Genomic DNA, 19,493 nt, shown 5'->3' with positions numbered 1-19,493 from the left:
CAAGCCGAAGGAAGTTGTGGTCTTGGCAGCCTAATGAACAGTTAAAAAAGGGAAGCAAAATATTACTATCTTTGACAAAGGCAGCATTTGCTACTATTCCATTGAAAGTTTATTTTTTGTCACATACTTTAGATTTATGTTAAAAACTTATGAAGCTTTTTTCCATACACATGTTATCTGGAATATCTAAGCCCATTACAGACTATATCTGTCTCTTACAGAGCTGGAAAATGATAGCTCTCTCTTGAGAAGAACCAACATCATTTATAATATCTAAAGTAATTTAAAAGAAACTGAATAACATTTTTGACATTTCAGAAGGGATATATATTTATATTAACATAATAATTATATTTCTGTCATAGATGATACAAATGTGTCACTCTGCTAGAAAGAATTCTCCCCCAAATCTTCAATTCATTGTTAAACAACTACCAGATGGGTAACATCACCATCCTTTTCTAGGAAAAAAATATCTGGAACAAAGGACCAGCTAGAACCAGAAAGTGTGAAGAGAATAACTATAGAGATAAAAGAAAGGATATACGACTATATTCTGGGTTCTGTAGGTATCCACATGAGTTCCCTAGTTACAGTAAAAAGTATTTTAAAAGAATATTAATACTTCATAGAACTCCCTGGCAAAGAAACCCTATATTGCCTAATATAATAGAATCTAATTAGTCTGTGACAGAATTAGAAATACAACTTAAAATTCCCAACAAAATCATCAATTTCCAGAGACTGCTTCTCTTCACATCATTTTAGTTTTATTTTAAAAATTGCCTGTGGCCACAAAAACTTAAATTAAATTACAAGGTGATAAAAATTCTGAAGGCAATTTAATTTGTAGTTTTCCATGCCTTGTGAACCCTAGAAAGGAAATGAGAAAAATCACATTTAAATCCCTTAACTATTCCAACACTTCACTAGTAATTGTAAGAGCATACAATTCTGGTTTAAAAACAGAAGGCAACTACACAGATGCAAATGTACAATTTGCAGACCCCCTTCAAACAAACAAACAACCAATACTCTCCCTACCTTTTATTTGTGTTATAAAATCTTAAATACATTTATTCTTCCTAGTGAGGTGAAGCTCGTTAGATTCAAAGCCAGTTCATTCTACCCCACTCCAGTCTACTACCATTTATTTGTTGTTTGATTTATTTAGTTTTTTAATTTATGTAATATTGCAGAAGGTGAAAGTAATAGAAGATTGTGCATGGGATATTTTTTAACAGGCCAGACCTGAAAGTGATGCAGAACATTTCCATTCGCATCCTCTTGATAGCCATTACTCAAACTCTCAAACACAACTGCAAGTTTGGCAGCAAAACTACTGTAGCTGCGTGTTCAAGAGGAATAGAGACGGGCTAGTCTCTACCACAGGTGGAATCAGAACACTCTTCCAAAGTTTAGAGAATCCTCATTCTGCATTGGAAAGACAACAGTAACTAGAGCTGGGTTGGGAGCTTAGGAAGTGGTAAATAATATATCAAACTAGCTTAGGAGGGTTGACAGAAGGTTAAAATGAGGAATGGACAGTAGTCTGTGATGGAGTGGTCAAGAGCAGAGTTTCAGGGTCCACGCAGTAAATGTGATTTGCCAAGGTATTTCCATTTCAGGGTCCAAGTGTGCTGCAATGTCCTGGGAACAAGCTTCCGAAAAGTTTCCAGTAATTATTAAAGGGAACTCTTTTGAACTTGTGTTCCTTCTTGCCTTTACTGGTTTCATTGTGTGCAAAGATTGCCCTGTTGTCTGCATAGATGTTAGATGCTTATCTACCTGTCTCCTCCGCTGGACTGCCAATTCCCCCAGGACCAAGAATGTATTTGTCATTCTCTGTATTCCAGGGCTCTGGCATTCCAAGAAATGAAACACAGTAAACACTTTTATCATTAATTGAATTCATACTGTATGAGTATCTTAAACATGTTATGGGGCTTCTAGCAGGTACAAATAGGCTCCTGTTTCGAAGACTTCCTCCTTTCAAATAAAATATTACAGAATTTTCAGCTTTCTGAATTAGTAGCACTAATTTGTTTATAGAATATTAAAGAACTTTCAGGTTTTGGTATAATATGTCAGCACATCTAAGGGGGTAATATGATGTTACTATCTTAATACAAACAAAAATAATATAAAAATAAAATTTAAAAAAATGGATGAATGGAAGAAAGTAGAATTTTCAGGCAAAAGAGCAAAAAAAGGGACTATATTAGAATCTAGAATTATGCTGAAAAATACAAAATATTAAAATGTCATTGAAGTATTCTTGCATTGACTATCTTAATGTCTACTTTACTAAAATATTTTAATTCTAACTCTAATAATTAGCTGTAATTTTATCATAAAGAGAACTTACTCTATAGGAAATTCCTTTTATCACCAGTTCTCTTGCAACCTCTTGCCTAGAGTGGTAGATTTACACACAGATTTTGAAACAACCCAAGGGACTAACAGTCTTAGATGAAATCCTGTTGAAGAGTCCTGATTTAGTAGGTGAATAGATAGTGCATGTTGACGAAGCACTTTAATGTCTATTCTCATTCAATTCTTACAACAATCAAAAAAACTATGTAACTGTGCCCCATTTTCAAATAGTCAGCTTGTTCTGGTGAAATTTACACTTAATCCGAGGTGTGTTTCTTTATGGTCCAAGGCAATTTCCATTGAGTCCCAGTGAGTCTTTGATATATGTTTCAATTTGAAGGTGGATATGTTTCACTGCCTTCAAAGTATTTCAGTTTATTTGCATCCAACCACTGGTTTTTGTATTTTCTTTTTCTTATCCCTCAAAAGCACAGAAAATGTGGGCTTTGTCCAAACCACTTAAAAAGAACCAGGATCCCTTGCAAACCTCAACTTTATTTCTCCTCTTCTACCTAAGATTGGCTTCCTGTCTCTATTCTCTCCTTAAAGCCATAAAGACCTGGATCATCTGAAATGTTTTCTAAGAATTCTTAAGAAATTTATCACAGTCCTTCAGCGTTTGGATTACCTTGTGAGGATCACTTAGTACTTAAGCAAAATATACATCAGCAAGTCTCTTCCTCTCTCCCTTTCTCCATTCCCCTCACTCATTCCCCCTCCCAGCCACTGTCCTTCCTTTTATCCATCCTTCCTCCCTTCTTTCCTCCCTCTCTTCCCTTATTTTCTATTTATCTTTCTATATTGTGGTTTGATTTTTAGACAAAACTTATTTATTTATCCCTTTAAATAAATATTTCAATGGTTTAAGTATTTTAAGCTGTCTTTTTTTTTTTTTTCATGGGCTGGCATGGGGGATTGAACCCAGGTCTCCGGCATGGCAGGCAAAAATTCTGCCACTGAGCCACAGTCGCACCACCCAGTGGTGCAAGTATTTTAAAAAGATAAAAAAGAACACAGTAAAAAGTCTTCCTTATATTCCTGTTCCTCTATTCAATAATATCCAGCCCTTACTAGTATTCTGTATTTATTATTCATTTCACTTTCATCTCACTATAAACCTCACCTACAGATTTGGGCATACAAAAATACTGTACCCCTCTATCTTTCAACTCAATTTTCAATGAAGTGGCACTAAGATTTATTTGGATGTATGTAATATTTTAATAAAGAATGGGAAATTGGAGGGATTCATTCTGTGGCAGCAGATATATTAGTAATAAATCCAAGACAAACTGGGTCTTGACAAGAAATTTAGTATAGAGAGTTGTTCTATTTTTTGTAACTTTTTAAATTGTATAGTGTAACATATATACAAAGCAAAGAAATAAAAAAGCAATAATTTTCAAAGCACTCCTCGACAAGAAGTTATAAGACAGATCCTAGAGTTTATCATGGGCTGCCATATGATCCTCTCAGATTTTTCCTTCTAGCTGCTCCAGAATATAGGAGGCTAGAAGGCTTAAATATGTTTTTATCATCATAATCAACTTTTTTTCCTTCTTTTTTGGTGAACAATAGTATATATTCAAGAAAGCTATAAATTTCAAAGCACAGCACCACAATTAGTTGTAGAACATATTTCAGAGTTTGACATGGGTTACAATTCCACAATTTTAGGTTTTTACTTCTAACTGCTCTAAATTACTGGAGACTGAAGGAGATATCAATTTAATAATACAGCATTCGTATTCATTTGTTAAATCCTATCTTCTCTATATAACTCCACCATCAACTTTGATCTTTCTATCTTTCTCTTTAGGGGTGTTTGAGCTATGGCCACTCTAAATTTTTGATATTGGAAGGGTCTGTCACTAATGTGGGGTAGGGAGATGGAACTATCTGATGTTCTAGAGAGATTGGACTAGGTTTCAGGACTTATCTGGACCAGGGGCCCATCTGGAGGTTGTAGGTGTCTGCAAAATTACTCTAGTTTATGGAACCCTTCTGGAATCTTATATATTGCCCTAAGTGTTCTTCAGGATTGGCTGGAATGGCCATGGTTGGGGATTGGCAGGTTATGATAGGTAGCAAGGTCTAACTGAAGCCTGCATAAGGGCAACATCCAGAGCAGCCTCTCGACTCTATTTGAACGCTCTCTGCCACTGATACTTTATTAGTTATACTTCTTTTCCCACTTTTGGTCAGGATGGAATTGTTAATCCCATGGTTCCAGGTCTAGATTCATCCCTGGAAGTCTTCTCCCACATTACCAGGAAGATTTTCACCCGTGGATGTCATGTCCCACATAGGGGGGAGGGCAGTGATTTCACTTGCAGAGTTGGGCTTAGGGAGACTGAGGCCGCATCTGAGCAACAACAGAGGTCCTCCAGAAGTAATTCTTAAGCATGCCTATAGGTAGTCTAAGCTTCTCTTCTATCTACATAAGGTTCACAAGAGTAAGCCTCATGATCAAGGGCATGGCCTATTGATTTGAGTGTCCCTAAAGTTTGACACAGTATCAGGGGATTCCCTGATGGTAAGGTTTAATAGTTCCATATTCTTTCTCCCATTCCTCAGGAGACTTTGTTAATACTTTTTGATTACCTGCTTAATATACTCTAGGATGTATCCTGGCATTATAATATTCTATACAGGATTAAAGGACTTTAAAGAGTTATTCTTAATAGAAGTTATTTCAAAATTGGGTCATCATGAAAGGGACCATATAAAGGTAAAGGCAGATGCCTATATCCAACCAGAGCTGATATCTAAACCCATTTTTTCCCCCTGAAATCAGAGTTATAACTGAAAGATATATGTGAATTAAATGCTGGAAAAAGACCATTATTGTGATATTTAAATGTCTTCTGCGTGCAAATAGGAAAACCTCAGTAAGCAGTCTAATAAGGGAAAGACAGAGTCTTTGCTCTTAAAAGTCTTATAAGTTTAAGAAATAAATACTATTATTAAAATATTTTATTTTCTCTAACAAAAATAACTGCAAATTTATTAGTAGAGGAGAGGAAGGAGAGTTTCTGTGGGTATTAACTCATTGTATATAGGATCTCTTGAAAATATTATTTTTGATTAAGGCATGGCCCAACTAAATGAGGTTAGGTCTTAAATCTGAATTACTGGAGGCTTTTTTTTTTGAAGAGGAAGAAATTGGAAGCCAGAGTCAGAGAAATCCTTGAAGAGGAGCTAGAAGTTGGAAGTCAATGGAATCTGGAAGAGAAATGAGAGAACAATGTCATGCAATGGGACCAGAAATAAATACCAAAGAATCCCAAGGATAGCTGGAAGAAAGCACGTGAATGCTAGACTTTGAGGTGAAGTATGCTTTGCCAAATCTTGATTTTGGATTGCTTCTAACCTCAAAATTGTTAGCCAAATATATTCCTATTGTTTAAGCTAAAGAAATTTGTGGTATTTGTCATTGCAACCTGGTAAACTAAGACAGTATCTTTGTCTAATCTAGGTGCCCCATTCCCTGCAGGAATCCTGCATTATTTTGCAGACAGACAATGGCTAAAATTTCAGTCTTCTCCCACCTCCTTTTTGGGTAGTACACATCTGCAGAACTGTTGCCTGGGCTTTGTTTGGATAACTTCCTGGAGGGCATATAGTCTAGTTCTTTCCTCTGGAGAACACGTCTACAACGGGGGGACTCATTCATTATGTAGCAAATTCCATTTTCAAGTAGCTCTGAATTTAAGAAATTAATCTTACTGACTTGCTGTATAAACACCTTTTACTTCCACATATTGATTTTAGAATTCATCCTCTGAAAGCATAGGATATATTTTCTTATAGCAACTTCTAAACAATTGCAAATTGCCATCAAGTTTCTCCTAGAATTAAATTTTGTGGTGGACCTAGCTGGTGTTCTCCTTTACAATTCTAACAGACTATTTTGCTCAAATACCCACTCTCTCTCTTAAAGTTTTCTAGGCCTCAGGGCAACATGACTTCTCCCTAGTTAAGGAGTATTCTGATTAGGTCGGACTAATCCCATTTCCTTGCCAATGATGATTTAAGGATTGGCTATGAGTTGTAATTCTAGCCAAGATGTCACAAGAGAAGTCCTCTAGGAAATTATACAATTTCTTTCTCCCTTCTTTTGGTAGACAGCCGCAGGAAAAGGTATTGCTGTTGAGTTTTTCTTCCAGGTTTGATGAAGCTTAGATCTGCCACTACCATCTGAAATTCTTGATCTTCTATTATGTGACAAAATATGATTTCTTATTTTGGCCTCCGATCTGAGTTAAGAGTTTCTGTTACATGTATCAAATGACATTATAAACAATAGCACATACTTCTCTCTGGGTAAAAGCATCCTCAGTGATTTTTTTCCTCTTCAGACTTTCATCATATACATTTTTGCATGAGACCGGTTTATCCTGGTCCCATCCTCCAGATGCTTTTTAGCTTGTTGAAGCCTGGGATTGAAAGTGCTAATTCCTTATGGCTTGACCAGTGCAGAGTATCCTGCTGATTAATATTGAACTTCATGACAACTCCAAGTTCCAAGACATTTTTGCATTAGTGCTTCTAGAACATTACTTCTCCATCTTATAACTGTGCAGGTTGTTTAACCAAAAAGCAAGATTTAAAATCATTTGTATTAAATTTTATCTGGTTAGATTCAGTCCATCATTCTATCCTGTTAAAATCACATGAAAACCCTTACAGGAAAATTATGCACATGTGTATATGTGCGTGTATGTGTATGTGTTTATATATATATTATTTTCTGCATGGGCAGGGACCGGGGATCGAACCCAGGTCTCCAGCATGGCAGGCGAGAATTCTGCCACTGAACTGCTGTCTCAGAGTGGTCCCTAGATCATTCGTATTGAAAGTGATTATGGAATTAATATGTACCATCATTTGTCATTGTATTTCCATTTGTTGTTTGTGTCTTTTTTCCCCTTTTTTCTGCCTTGTCTGCTTTTTAATTTAGCATTGTACATGTTTTCATTATACTTCTTCTCTTGGAATTTTTTTTTTAATATTTCTTTGAAAAATTTAGTAATTGCTTCAGAGCTTACAATATACATTTTTAAAGAATTAAAGTCTGTCTTCAAATAACACTAAAGCAGGCTCAAACGGGGAGAAAGGGAGAGGAAAAAAACCATGAAGCAGCCTAAGCAGGTTTGAAACTTTTATGTGTACCTAAGAAGAGCCATCTTCTCTTAATCTTAATCCAGTCTTGTTGGACAGACCTATTATATGGCGGGATCTTTTGATTAGGTTGTTTCCATGGAGATGTGATCCACCCAATTGTGTTTGTGACCTTTTGATTAGATTATTTTTATGGAGTGTGAACATGCCCATTCCAGGTGAGTCTTAACTGGTTTACTTGAGTCCTTAAAGGAGCTCACACAGACATAAAGAGCTCAGAACCAACATGGAAAACAGAGAAATAAAACCAAGACACAGATGTTTGGAGATCCTAAGCTAAGAGAAGAAATCCAGATTTTTCTCCAGAGAAGCTAAGTGAGGGCCCAAAGAAGTTCAGACTTGAGGCCACTGGAACCAGAAGCTGAAAGCAATGACACTTGGAAGCAATGAGCCAGCAGACATCACCAGGTGCCTTCCCATGTGACAGAGAAATCCTGCAAGTGATCAGCCTTTTTAGAGTGAAGGTATAGTCTTATGATGCCTTAATTTGAATATTTTCATGGCCTTAGAACTGTAAACTTGTAGCTTAATAAATCCCATTTGTGAAAGGCAATCCATTTCTGGTATATTTCATTCTGGCAGCAATAAAACAGAACCCTTAAGCAAGGATGGTTAACCGAGATCAGGAGGGCCCATATCCAGCACAGATACCCTGCCCAGGGGCTACTCACTTATAGGAAACACTCTGTAGCAGCTGAATCACCTTAGTGAGTCATCTTTGGAGAAAGGTAGAACCAACTGACCCACCCAAATGCACTATCTACTGCCAAGCACTACCCTGGAGAGAAGAGAGGGTAAAACAAAGAGCCCTGAACAAGGAAGGGGGAGAGGGAATAAGTAAAGCCAATCTATAAAAGCAAATGGCCCCATATTGCTTATTACCTCCCTCATCTCTGTCTTTGTGAGAGTGCCTGCATGTCTTCTCACATGTGTACCTAATACATTTTCTGCCTGCTTACTCTATGCTGTGCCCTTGAATTCTTTCTTGTGGCATGGCTAAGAGCCTGGAAAACGAAATCAGACAACACAACATTATACTGCTCCATGCATAATTCAGGAAAGACTTTCCAATTCCTCCCTCCCATCCCTTGTGATATTGCTGTCATTAATTTCACTTATCCATATGCTAAAATAACACAATAAATTTTTACTATTAGTACTTTAAACAAAGTTATCTTTCAGATCAGTTAATGAGAAAATAAAAGATTTTATTTTACCCTTATTTACTCTTTCTCCAATGCTATTCCCTTTTTATGTTGAATCAGGTTTCTGAACTATATCACCTCTCATCAGCCTGAAGAATTTCCTTTAAAATTTGTGATAGGTTCAGGTGTCAATTTGGCCAGATGATGGTGCCCAGTTATTCTGTTGTTGTGGACTTAAATCATTTGAATTTCATTGAAATATGAAATTCATCTATGGCTGATTACATCTGTGGTCACCTAAGGGAATTCCCTTTTGCAATGGGTGAGGCTGAAAAGGAGAAGTCAGAAGAAAGAAAAACAGCTCACAACAGCCCAGCAGAACTCAGTACAGCCCAGCATGGTGCAGCTTAGAGGTGGCTCAGACACAGACCTTTGAAGATGCGGAAAGGAACTGCCCCTGGGAAAGCCATTTGAATGAAGAAGTTGGGAGAGAAGCCCCAGCAGACATCACCATGTGTTTTCCCAAATCTGTAAATTTGTAGCTAAATAAATCTCCTTTATAAAAGCCAATCCATCTCAGGTGTATTGCATTCTGGCAGCCTTAGCAAACTAAAACAACGTTTTTCACAGGGAAGTTATGCTGACCGAGAACTTTCCTCAGTTTTTGTTTATTTGAGAGAATATTTTTTCTCCACTTTTGAAGGATAAGCTCTCTGGATATAGAACTCTAGGTTGATAGCTTTTTCTTTCTATTTCAACTTTTCTATAGATTTTACTCCACTCTCTTCTTGTTTTTATGGATTCTCACTGGAAGTCTTCTGTGATTCTTATCTTTGTTTTTCTGAATGTAAGGTGGCTTTTTTCCCCCTCTAACTTCTTGCAAGATTCTCCTATTTGTCTTTTGTTTTCTTCGGTGTGAATATGATATGCCTAGACTGGTTTTGTTGTTGTTGTTGTTGTTGCTTGTTTTGTGTTCTCTGAGATTCCTGGATCTATGGTTTGGTGCCTCACTAATTTTAGAACACATTTGACCATTATTACTTCAAATATTTCTTCTGCTCCATTCTTTCTTTCATCTTTTGGTATTCTAAATATGCATATATTACACTAATTGATATTGTCCTACAGACCTTAAATGGCTTGCTATTATTATTTTCATTTCTTTTTAATTTTTAATTTCAGTTTGGGATTGTTCTACTGATCTATCAAGTTTACTGATTCTTCCCTTGGCCCTATTGAGTGTACTGATGACCCCATCAAAGGCATCCATTATTTCTTTTACTCTTTTTGAATTCTAGTATTTCCAGTATTTCCCTCTGATCTTACAGTTTTCACCTCTCCCCTTACATTGTCCATTTGTTCTTGCATTCTGGCTACTTTTTCCATTACTGCCCTTAACATATTGAACATGGTTATGTTAAATTCCTTTTCTGATAATTCCAATATGCATCATATCTGAATCAGGTTATGATGATTTTTGTCTCTTTGAAGGTATTTTTTCTTACCTTTTGGCATGCTTTGTGATTTTCTTGTTTAAAGCCAGATGTGTAGTCTTGGATTATAGGAAACGGGGTATACAGGGCTTTGTGTATGGATTATAGGAAATGGGCTACATAAGCCTTTATGTAAGGATTTATGCTAACCTGGCTGGTGATCAAGATGTGTTTGATAGTTGTAGTTACAGCTGCCAGAGGCTTGAAATACCCTTACTGTCATTGTTTTGGCTCCTTTTCTAACTTTGGGGTTTTCTTATGTACTACTTCTCAGACAGAAAATTTTTCAGGTGTAACTCACTATTATACTGCAGGTTTTTGGGTGTGGTGGAGAGGGAACATTGTATAATCTTTTGAATAAGTCTCAGTTTTTAGTGTTCTGTGTTTCATAGATGTTGGACTTCACAAGTATTTGTGTCCTTCTTTGATATACAGCATTTCCCCCTGCCCCTCCCCCATTCCTTTCCTTGACTACAGCATTTCCAATCTATTTGTTTGAAACCCTGTCCCTTTTTTACTTTTTTTTTCATCTTCTTTTTCCCTTATTGACTCTTAGGTGGGAATGTGAGGTGAAGTGGGCTTGAGTGGTGACCAATTCCCTTCCCTAAGCTGGGATAAATTTTCAATTTTCTGATGATGTAGCACACTCATCCCTGGAGAATAAGCATTTTTATGGAGAATACTCTGGGTATGTTTCATAATGGTTACTCTTTCTGGCTTTGTGTGTATGTGTGCCAATAAGATATTTTTCTCATGTATTGACTATGAGAAAAAGGTGATCTTTCTAGAGGAAAAGTCCATGAGTGTGGGGACTTCCTCAAGATGTGGCATCCAATTTCATTTTTTAACTCTTTTGATACTCCACACTCAGCCTCCAGCAACTCATCAGAATTACTATTTATATCTTCCTATGAATTTATGACTTTGGTAGCTTCAGCTCTAAGTAAGCAGATATCTGTTGAGACTCTCTGTATTCACCTATCTTTTCAGATTTAATTTAACCTGTGACCTCAATTCTTTGATGGAGCTCAGAAAAGTTTTTTTTTTTAATTTTAATTTATCCAGCTTTTATTGGTTGCAAGGATGGGAGTTATAAAGTTCAATGTTGCAGCTGAAACTAAAAGTCTTATTTTAAAAAGTGCCAAATTGTTTTCTAAAGTGATTTTACAATTTTGCATTCCTACTGACAGTCGGACCACAATCTCACAAACACTCGGGATGGTCGCTCTTTAAAAAAATAAGCAATCTAATTTGTAGCGTTACTACATTTGGTTTCAGTTTTTACATATCTAATGATTAATAATGTTTGGATATGTCTCCATGTGTAAATTCTTTGATGAAAGGTCTTTTCTAATAATTTACCCATTTTTAATTTTTTTTTTTATTATTGCAGGTTCTTGATACCAGTCCTTTATCAGATACGTGATTTGCCAGTATTTTCTCCCCAGTCTGTGGCTTGTCTTCTTATTTTCTAAAGTATATTACAAAAAGAAGGAATTCTTAGTGTTTATGAAGTCTAATTTATCACTTTTTTCCTTTTATAGAGTGTGCTTTTGGTGATACATCTAATAAATCTTTGCTTAATCCAAGGACAAAATATTTTCTTCCATGCTTTGTAATTTTGACATGAAAGACCTATTATAATTTTATGGTTTTTATTCAGGTCCGTGATACATTTAGAGTTAATTTTTTAATATGATGAGAAGTATGGATTTATTGTCATTTATTGGCATATGATTATCACAATGTTCCATTGTCATTTGATGAAAAGACCATCTTTTGTCTACTGAATTGCCTTTATTCCTTTTTTCAAAAAACAGTTGTTCATATGTGTTTGGATAAATTTATAGAATCTTTATACTGTTGCATTTTTATCCTTATTGAGAGAATACCATGCAGTCTTTATAACTGTAGCTTTATTGCAAGCTTTAAAGTAAGATGGTGTAACTTCCTAATTTGTTCTTCTTTTTCAAAGTTACTTTCACTATTCTAGGCTCTTTACATTTCCATATGAACTTTAGAACCACCTTGCCAATTTCTATAAATAAATGTACACTGAAATTTTTTTGAGATTTTAATGCCTCTATACATCAATTTGGGAATAATTAACATTTTAACAGAACTAAGTTTTCTGAATCATGAACATGCTGTATTTCTCCATTTATTTAGATCTCTTATAATATTTTTCAGTAATGTTTTTAAAATTTTTGCATATAGGCCTTACATGGATTTTGCTAGATTTATCCTGATATATTTCATATTTTTTACAGTACTGTAAAATAACAGTTTAAAAAATTTCAGTTTCCAATTTTTCATTACTACTGTATAGAAATCAATTGATTTTTGTACATTGCTTTTGTATCCTGCAATTTGTTAAACTTATTTATAAGTTTTATTGTTTTTTGGGGGGGAGTTTTCATAGTATTTTCTACAGAAATAACTATATTTTTGAATAAAGATGGTTCATAGCTTCCTTTCTAATATAGATGCCTTCTATTGTTCTTGCCTGATTGAAACAACTAAAACTTCCAGTACAGTGATGAATAGAAGTGATGAGATTAGCCATCCTTGTTTTATTCCTGATCTTAGGGAGAAAATGATTTGACCTTTCACCATAAAGTATCATGTTGATGTTAGCTGTAAGTTTTCTGTAGCTGCTCTTTATCAGTTTGGGGAAATTCACTTCTATTCTTAGTTTGCTGAGAGGTTTTTTTTTTTAATTGAATTGATGTTGGATTTTGACAAATGCTTTTTTTTTACATATGTTGAGATGATTATAGGTTTTTCTTTTATACTTTATCTGTTGATAAAACCAGATAAACTTGATCATGATTTATTACCCTTTCTGTATTATTTGACTTGACTGATTAAAATTTTGCCGAGAATTTCTATGTGTACTAGGGATATTGGTTTGTAATTTTCTTCCCATTTAATGTCCTGTCAGGATTTGCTGTCAAAGCCTCCGTGAATGGCTTGGGAAGTGTTCCATCCTCTTCATTTTTCTGGAAAATTTTAGATAGAATTAGTAAAATTTCATCCTTCAGTGCTTGGTAGAATTTCCCAGTGAAGTTATCTGGGAGTTTTCTTTGTGGGAAATGTGTAGTTTTGAACTACAAATTAAATTTCTTCCATAGATAGTGAGCTATTCAGAGTATTTTTTCTTGATTGACTTCAGTAGTTTGTATCTTTTAAAGGATTTGACCATTCAATCTAAGTTGTAAAATTTATTGGCCTAACATAGTTAATAATGTTTCCTAATTTTCTTTTAATATCTGTAGATATTTGTAATAATGTCACATGGTAATTTGTTCTTCTCCCTTTATGTTGATCAGTATGGCTAGAGATTTATCAATTTTACTAATCTCATTTTCTCTATTGTTTTTTCTGTTACCTATTTCACTGATTTCCATTTTCCTCTATTTCCTTTCTTCTACTTGCTTTGGATTTCATTTGGTCTTGTTTTTCTAGTTTCTTAAACTAGAAGCTAAGGCTATTGAATTGTGATCTTTCTCTTTTCTAATATGGGGGTCACATGACATAAAGTTCCCTTGAATCATTCTTTTAGGTGCATTCCACAAAATTTCATGTTGCTTTTCATTTTTAATCAGTTCCTAATACTTTATAATTTACCTTGGCTTATTCTTTGACCCATGTGTTATTTAGAACTGTTACTCCTAAGCATTTTGAAGTTTATTTCCAAGCTTTTGATGGATTTCCAATATATTTTTATACTGTCAATTTCTGATTTAATTCTACTGTGATAAAAAATACACTTTGTGTGTCCTAGGTCCTTTTATATTTATAAAAATTTGCTTTAGGTACCAAAATATGGTTCATCTTGGTAAATCAATTGCGTAAGTGGAATATTATGAATTGCAGCAAGTAGTGTTCTGTTTCACTTTCCTTTTTTCTTCTGGTGGCCTCAAAAATATTGGGGAAGCATTTAAAAGATTTCTTCTTATATTTTAAAATGACTTTGCTGTGATACAATATTTTTTCTTTCTACAAGCTCATTTTGAATTATACTTTCCTCAAGACAGCTCCTTATATTTTGAGTTAGCATATCTTGCCTCCTTTGAAATTTTGCTCTCTGCTTTCTTTTTTTGAAGCCTGAGGGCATACTCTTCTGTGTGCCATTTTACAGAAGTCCCCTACTGCTACATGATCTTTTTAGAAATATAATTCAGCTGTGGTGTTGGTTCAATTATCACTTTAGTTCTATATCAAACACTTTTAATTCAGAAATTTTCACCTGATTGTAATTTTCAAATATTATTTAAAATTTTTCCTTTATGTATTCATTGCTTCCTGATGTATATCTTCCTCAAAATTATTATACTTTTATTTCTTCTAGACAATTATAAATAAAGAGGAGTTTTAGATGTACTGTCCCTTTCTGTTTCATAGTAGAACTATTTCAAGGAAGATATCTTTGTACTGATTTTTTTCTTGTCTGAATTACAATTTTTCCTTTTTCCTTTTCTTTAGTTGAAAAAGTTTTAGGTACAGAAAATCATGCAGAAAATTCAAAGTTCCCATGTTCCACCCTATTATTGATACATTGCATTAGTGTGGTTGATTTGTTACAATTAACAAGAGAACAGTTTTATAATTGTGTTATAAACTGTAGTCCGTGGATTACTTTACAGTTTTCTGTTTATGTTATGCAGTCCCTTGAATTTTTAAAAAAATTCTTTATTCTAGTAACGTATATACAACCCAAAATTTCCTCTTTCAACCATATTCAATTATGGTGCTAATTATATTCACAATATCGTGCTACAATGACCATCATCCTCTTCAAAGCTTTTCCATCATCCCAAATAGAAACTCTATGCAATTTATATATCAACTCTTCATTCCCTACTTCTACTCTGGTCCATGGTAACCTATATTGTAGTTTCTGACTCTATGAATTTTCTTGTCCTAATTGTTTTATATCAGTATTTCATAAATATTTGTCCTTTTGTGTCTGGAACATGTCAAAAAGTACAATACAAAAATTCTGGTATTTATAATTACCCATGTGCTTACCATTACTGGAAGTCCTTTTCTTTATACCATTTGATTCACTGTCTAGTGTCCTTTCCTTTCAATCTAAAGAACTCCTGTTAGCATTGCTTATAGGGCAGTTCTAGTGGTGATGAACTCCTCAGCTTTTGTCTATCTGAGAATGCCTTAACCTCTCCCTTATTTGTGTAAGAAAGTCTCACTGGGTATATGATTCTCAGTTCTCAATTGTTTTCTCTTAGCATTTTAAGTATTTCAACCCACTGCCTTCTTGTCTCCAGGTTTCTGATGAGAAATTGGAACCTAACCTAATTGGGACATGCTATGTTATTTAAACATAACATATTGCTTTTCTTTTGAAACTTTCAGAACTTTCTCCTTGCCTTTGCATTTGACTGGTTGACTACTATTTGCCTGGGAATATTTCTCTTCAAGTTTATCCTGTTTGCAGTTTGCTGGGCTTCTTGGACATGCATAGTCATGTCTTTTGCTAAATTTTGGAAGTTTTCTGTCATAGTATCTTTGAATATTCCTTCTGTCCCTTTATATCTTTGTTCTCCCTCTGGAATTCCCATAATGTGTACATTGGTATGTTTGATGGGGTATTACAGTCCTCTTAGGTTATTTTCAGTTTTTCAAATTCATCCTTCTCTCTGCTTTTCAGCATTATTTATGAGAAATTTCTTGTCTTCAAGTTCCCTGCTTCTTTCATCTGCTAGCTCCAAGGGTGTTTTTTTGTTTGTTTGTTTACACAGACAGGCACTGGGGACCAACCTGGGTCTCTGGCATGGCAGGTGAGAACTCAGCCTGCTGAGCCACTGTGGCCTGCCCTTCAAGGTGTTTTTTAAAAATGTTTCCCTACATATATGTATATCTATATCTATACATACACACAAACAGAGGCAGATATATAATAAGTATATCATAGGGGATTTTGCTCGCAATTTTTTTGTGTGTGTGTATGCTGGGCCAGGAATTCAGCCCTCGTCTCCTGCATGGCAGGTGAGAATTCTACCACTGAACTACCCACGTACTTCACTCCAATGTGCTTTTAAACTCACCTGGGAATTTTACATTTTAATTACTGTGGCCTTCTACTCTAGAAGTTCTGTTTGGTTCCTTTTTAAAATGTTTATATCTTTATTAATATTCTTACATTGTTCATTCACTATTTCCCTGATATTCCATAGATCTTTCTTTGTATTTTCTTTTATCTCTCTGAGGATATCGAAGACAACTTTTTTGCTGTTGTATTTTATTTTGAAGATCACTTTTTAAAAGTCTTTGTCCTCTGTCTACAGTCTGTTCTTCTTCAATGCTTTCTGGACTTCTATCTTCTTCATTTGGATAAGCCATCGTTTCCTGTTTCTTTGTTTGTTTTGCAATCTTTTGCTACACACATTGTACATTTTAATATTTTTCGGGTCAACTCTGCTATTTTGTCCCTAAGCCGTCCATTTGTTGCATTTGAATCCAGATTGTGATATGACAGATTCTCTTGAGTGCCAGGAGCTAACAAAACCAAATAGAACAATGCAAGAAATGCCTTTCACAGTCTCTTCAACTTGGCTTTGTGCTGTCCAGTGCTCTCTGTCAGAGCGCAGCCCTCCCATCAGGAAGGTCAGCTCAAGACAAATGCAAAGTGCAGGGTCCTCCCTGTGTTTTCTGAACCTCTAGCTTGTCCTGGGCTGTGTTTGCTAGAGGGCTTAGACTCTCCCCTTTTCACAGGAATTTGAATGCCACCTCTACTCCCTAGGAAGCAGACCCCCTTCCTCTCCAGCACAGAATTTAACATAGGTAAATTTTGCCCTAGTCCAGTTAATTCCATTGTTTCTTGTACTGTTTTTGCTTAGAGGGCAAATTCTGGGCAGTGGGGTAAGGGTGGGGGAGAAGTTGTGAGTTAGAAAGGAGTTTTCCTAGATCAGGCTCTCCAAGCTAGAAAGAAGCCAAGGACCCGCAAAGGTGGCTGGCTCCAAACTGCTCTGGGAAGGGGTTGAAGGAGGGGCCAACAAGGGTGCCAGGAGTTTCTCCAATGGCCCTTTGAAGCTGCCTTTTCTTGTTTCAATACTTGCTCAGTAAATGCAGCCCTTTCACTTGTTTTCCCTAGTCTTGAGGAAGGGTACTGTCCTTAAGACTCCTCTAGCACTTTTGCCCCAGGCAAGCTGGAACAATGGCCACTCTCAGAGCAGGGCCCCTGGCTATCTGAAGTAGTGGTTCCAAAGCAGTGATCAGTGATTGAACACGCACCCCAGGGTATTAGGTAACTGGGCCTTTATATCCCACCCTGCATCAGAAACTGGAGTGGAATATCTCACTGCTGCCTGTTATCACATCTGAATTAAAAGGAACATTGCTGATTTTTCACTTAAAAAAAAAATCTGGGATTTTTGATAAATTGAGCTATCATAGATACAATGACTAAATGTTCTGGATCTGATAAATAAGCTTGCTACGAGGAAAAGGTGATAGAGTGTTTTAATCAGGACTATCCCAGAACCCCAGAATCTGAGGCTTGGGCAATGATAGTTGCTGCGTAGAAATTGAAATTCATGGGTATTTTCTGCAGTTTATCAGCCTCTTCCTCCCACTCTTCCCTGGATGCCTTGCAGTGTTCTCCTAGACTCTAGAGCTTCACAGTAGTTGATTCAGTCTATTGCTGCCTGCTTACTGATGTTCTCGTGGAGGGACTGATTCCTGGAGCTTCCCACTCCCTCACCTTACCACATTCTGAATTATTTTTTAGATGTATGACATAAGCTGCTGAGAGGTTCTTAAAAAAAGATCATAATAGCCCTGCCATTCTGGTGAAACTTATACATAGAGATTTAAAAAAAAAATTTAAACATTTTTTGGTATTAACAATAAAGTTTTTTAAGAATCTGAGATAAAACCTATCATTCTTCATTGTCTGTCAAGAGACCCGTATCTTTTATTTTTGATATTCCTGAGTTTTCTCTTCTGCATCAATAACAAATTACCAAAAACCAGGTGTGCCTGAATGCAAATACCATGGATTTGTGTGAATATATATTACTTATAAAAATGCAAAGGCAATATTCTAAGTTTAAAGGGTACCATATTCACTTTGAAAGTGAGAGTGAATCATCCTTTTGATTTTTATCTCTAGGATCCAGAGAATTGCTGGAGGCAATACCACTTAAGAATAGAAGAAAAACTTCTTCAAAGAAAAAATCAGAAACTATATTTCTATTTTTCTTTTCACATGATTTAATTTCATTTATCAGCCAAAATGTTCTGTGGCACTTCCAAAGTAATATCCCTATGATATTTGCATGTATGGTTTAATCTCAAAATTAAAGATTAAAAAGGGGGGAGTAGAATTCGTTTCTTTTGGTACTCTACTTAGTCACAAATCAGAAGGGCCCCTTGAGAGAGAGAAATTGTTATCTTGAATTCCTTAACATTCATGTGGAAAGAGAATATTTTTTCATGTACCTATAATGATCAAAAAAATGATACCAGTGTTATATTTTCATTAGAAATATACAGCAAATACAGTGAATATATATTTTCTATAGTTCAATCATTACAGATGACCTGTGTTAATACTTTGTGGTTATGTGGCCTGTTATAGCCAAGTGTGGAAGGCACTGCTATATCTTTATTAAAGTAGTTATTTTAAGTAAGGCCTACTGAATTGATCAAAATCTTAACATTTTTATTCCCTCCCTTTTTCTGACATATTATGCAAACATTGTTGATTCTACTTTAAAAATATATCTAGTATCCAAACAATTCTCACTACTACCCACCATCCGAGTCATCTATCATAGCTCAGTAGCTTTCTAGTCAGTCTCTCTGCTTCCATTCTTGACCCTCTACAGATTATGTGCAATATAACAAGCAATTGGTTGTTTTAAAATGTAAGTCAAGTCATATTGCCCTTCTGTTCTCCTTTCTGGAATAGCTTCCCCTCTCACTTGGAGTAAGAGCCAACATTCTTACAATGGGCTGGAAGACATGCATGGCTGGGTCTTAGCCATTTCTCTGACCTCAGACCTGCTTCTCTCCTTCTCATTTACTTGTTGCACTGGCCTCCTTGTTCTAATGAATACCAAACACAGTCCTGCTGAAGACCCCCTACAAAAGATATTTCCACTCTGAAAAGATTTGCACTCAGAGGTACGTATGGCTGCATCCCTTGCTTCTTTCAGGTCTCTGCTGCTGGGTTATCCATCAGCGAGGCATCCTGGACTACATTATATGAACTCATCCCCATCTCCTGCCCTCATGCTTTCTCATCATCACAGGTATCTCTACCTGA

The sequence above is a fragment of the Tamandua tetradactyla genome, chromosome 10 (genome assembly GCF_023851605.1).
Source record: "Tamandua tetradactyla isolate mTamTet1 chromosome 10, mTamTet1.pri, whole genome shotgun sequence".
NCBI lineage: Eukaryota > Metazoa > Chordata > Mammalia > Pilosa > Myrmecophagidae > Tamandua > Tamandua tetradactyla.
Note: the sequence above shows the minus strand (reverse complement) of the source record.